Raw genomic sequence first — 3,821 nt, 5'->3', positions numbered from 1 at the left:
GCCCCCGTTTTTCTTCTTTTTAGAATTGTTTCTTTATCTTTGACTTTCTGTAATTTCTATGACCTGCCTACATGTCGTCTTTTGGCATTTATTCTGCTTCATGTTCCCTGAGCTTCCTGGATCTGTGATTTGGGGTCTGACATTAATTGGGGCGGGGGGGGGGATTCTTGGTTATTATTGTTTTGAATATTTCTTCCGTTCCTTTCTCTCTTCTCCTGGTATTCTCATACATATGCTACTTTTGTGCTTGTCCCACAGTCTTGAGATATTCTCCTTTTTATTTTTTTTAACTTTGCTTTTCCATCTTGAAGGTTGTTTCTGAGATAGCTCAAGCTCAGAGATTTTTTTCTCAGCTGTGCCTCATCTTCTCATTATTCCATCAACGCAATAAGGCAATCTTCATTCTTGCTAGTGCTTTTGATCTCTAGCATTTCTTTTTGGTTCTTTCTTGGGATTTCTCTCTCTCTGCTTCCATTGTCCATCTGTTTCTGCACGCTAACTATTCTACAATTATGGCCCTTAGCATATTAATGTTCCTTAAAATCCTGGTATGATTATTCCCCCTCCCTTGTTGTGTCTGGTTTTGATGCTTCCTCTGTCCCTTCAAATTAGGTGTTTTGTTTTTTTTTTTTCAGCATTTTAGTATGCCTTAGAATTTTTTTTTCTTGATAGCTAGACATGAATATGGAACTTCTGTAAATTGGTTTATAGTAATGTGTTGGTAAGATCTTGGGTGAATGGAAGTATTCTCTGGTTCTATGGTTAGATCACAGTTTTTTTAAGTGAGCCTGAACTGTGAGCTTTACACGTATTTCTCATTTTGTGCCCCCTCTCCTCTTGGTGGATAAGGATGCCTAAATGAGCCAGAGCGATACTTCTCCCAGGTGAATTAGGGGCTGCTAACAACCAACAAATTAATCTATGGTTAATTTGTTTCTGCTGAGGGCAGGCTTCATTAAGGACAGAATGCTCTGGCGTTTTTCAAAATGGTTCTGTCTCTGCTCCTGATGCTGGAAGCATGAAGGGATTTTCCCCCTCTTATGTACTGTGAGAATTTTGTTGAGCTCCTAGAGGAAATATTCACAACACTGTGGGAACCCCTGTGACAAGGCCCCCCTGGAGTTTTTAACTGTTGGTGTCCACACTGAGTCTCCAGCCCTTTATTGACTGTAGTTCGTGTTTTACTGATCTAGCACTGGTTCCCTCGGCATGTCCTGCTTCTGAGTCTCTGCTCAGGTTAAGTCCTGGCTCCTGTATTCACTTATCTGACTCTCCAATTTTGATGGGGGGTTTGGTTTGTGCTATGTCCTCTACTCTTTTATGGATTCAAGAAACGTAGTGGGTTTTTGTTTTTGTGTTTGTGGTTTTTTTAAAACTTAATTTTGTTTTCCAGTGTTGCAAGACTCATTGTTTATGTGCCACACCCAGTGCTCCATGCAATACATGCCCTCCTTAATGCCCACCACCAGGCTCGCCTGTCCCCCCAAACCCCTCTCCTCTCCCAAACCTTCAGTTTGTTTCTCAGAGTCCACAGTCTCTGATGCTTCGTCTCCCCCTCTGATTTCCCCCAATTCACGTTTCTTTTCCTTCTTCTAATGTCCTCTTTATTATTCCTTATGCTCCACAAGTAAGTGGGTTTTGTTTTGTTTTAAAGTATGTTCAGGTTTTTTTCGTGTTAGGATGGAACAGTAATTTCCAAACTCCTTACGTGTAGAACCCAAACCCTAAAGCCTACAGGGTTTTTGTGAATATAAGTTTTTAGAAAGTTGGGTAAATAGCCAAGAACATGATTGCTAGATTGTATGATTAAGAGTATATATAGCTTTGTGAGAAATTGCCAAACTATGTTCCAAAGTGACTGAAATATTTTGCATCCCTATAATCAGTGAATGAGAGTTCCTCGTTCTCTGCATACATGCCAGCAATTGCAATTCAATTTCTGGGTTTTAGCCATTCTAATTGTGCACAGCAGTGTTCTTACTTGTTTTTATTTTCGACTTCCAAATGATAAATGCTTTTCAGCATATTTTCATATACTTATTTGCCATCTGTATGTCCCATTTGTAAGATATTCAGACATTTTACCCATTAAAAGTTTGTTTTTTAATTGCTGAATTTTTAAATTCCTCCTTATATTTAGCATACAAAATATGTTGGGTATGTGTTCTTTAAAAAAGTTTATTTCAGTCTGTGGCTTGTATTTCTATTCTCCTAAAAGTTTCATGTAAATTTTTAGTTTTAATAAATCCCAACTGAAGTTTTTCTCTCATCAAAAGTGATTTGATGTTTTATCTCAAAACTTATCACCAAATTCAAGGTCACCTAAATTTTCCCTTTCTTTACTTTTGTAGTGATACATTTCAGCGTCTTCTTTTTGCTAACTTTCTTTCTAATGATTGCAATTTACTAAAGCTTCATAATCTGAATCTTAGTTTCCTAGTTTAGTCTTCAGTTACTGATTTATCTGTCTGAACAAGAGAAAATCTAAATGTAAAGGACTTTCTAACAGCAAATTGCATGTATTTTAAAGACAAGTTGTCTTCAAGACTATACTTTCTTCAAGACTATACTTTTAGGGATCATTTCTATAGTTTGTTACAGAGGTTTTCTTCAAATGCGAAAGTATTTGACCCACAGTAACAGAGAAATTCATACACCATGTGGGAGCTCTTTCATTCTTTTTTCTTCTGCTGTTTTGTTTTCACATTAGTTTTGTTGCAAGAATTTATAGTCCATTTTAGTACATGTATAAAATATTTGTACATTTCAAGAACTCCATTTATTTTTTCCTCAGTTTTATTGAGAAATAATTGCCATACCTCAGTGTATACATTTAAGGTGTACAGCGTAATATAATGGTTTGATACACATATGTTGTGAAACGATCACAAGAGGATCAGCTAACTTCATTCTTCTCATATAGATACAATAAAAATAAAAGAAGAAAAGAAAGAAAGAGGTTTCTTCTTGTGATAAGAACTTAGTACTTGCTCTCTTAATTTCCTATATATTATACAGCATTGTGAACCTTTATTATTTATTATGCATTTGTCAACTGAGATAAAATTTTACAACTTCCTGAACACGAGGATATAACTTGGAATCCAGGTATATTTTACATGACCTCTCATTTACAAAGGGGTGTAGGATATGAACACATTCATATTTTTTGGTTTTGATATATATTGCTTTCAACATAGGTCACACACAATGTCACATTAGTTTCAGGAGTACAACACTGATTCAACAACTATATACATTATGCTCACAAGTATATCTACCATCTACCACCATGCATCCCTGTTTAATACCACTGACTGTATTCCCTATGCTGTGCTTTTTACTCTCCTGACTTATACGGGAAACCCATATCTCCCCGTTCCCTTCACCCATTTTGTCCATTCCTCCACTTCCTCCTCTCTGACAACCATCAGTTTCTTGTGTGTAGTTATAGGTTTGATTCTACCTTTTGTTTATTTATTCATTTGTATATGTGTGTTTTATAAGAGTCTGCATATAACTGAAACCCTATAATATTTGGGTTTTTCTGTATGACTTGTTTCACTTAGCATAATACCCTCCAGGTCCATCCATGTTGTCTCAGATGGCAGGATCTCATTCTTTTTTTATGGCTGAGTAATATTCTGTTGGCTGTGTGTATCATCTTCTTTATTCATCTTCTCTATTTATCTATTGATGGACACTTAGGTTGATTCCATATCTTGGTTATTGTAGATAATACAGCAATAAACATAGAGGTGCATATATCTTTTTGAATTACTGTTTTCATTTTCTTGAGTACTCCACAGTGGAATTATTGG

At 36.1% G+C, this 3,821-nt stretch overlaps 1 pseudogene; it reads left to right on the top strand.

The window, feature by feature from the left end:
- Positions 1-2,560: 2,560 nt before the first annotated feature.
- LOC131832756 (small nucleolar RNA U3) lies at positions 2,561-2,665 on the top strand (annotated as a pseudogene).
- The last annotated feature ends 1,156 nt before the right edge of the window (positions 2,666-3,821 follow it).

Source organism: Mustela lutreola, chromosome 5 (assembly GCF_030435805.1).
Source record: "Mustela lutreola isolate mMusLut2 chromosome 5, mMusLut2.pri, whole genome shotgun sequence".
NCBI classification, from domain to species: Eukaryota; Metazoa; Chordata; class Mammalia; order Carnivora; family Mustelidae; genus Mustela; species Mustela lutreola.
This window is presented reverse-complemented; position numbering and strand designations above follow the sequence as displayed.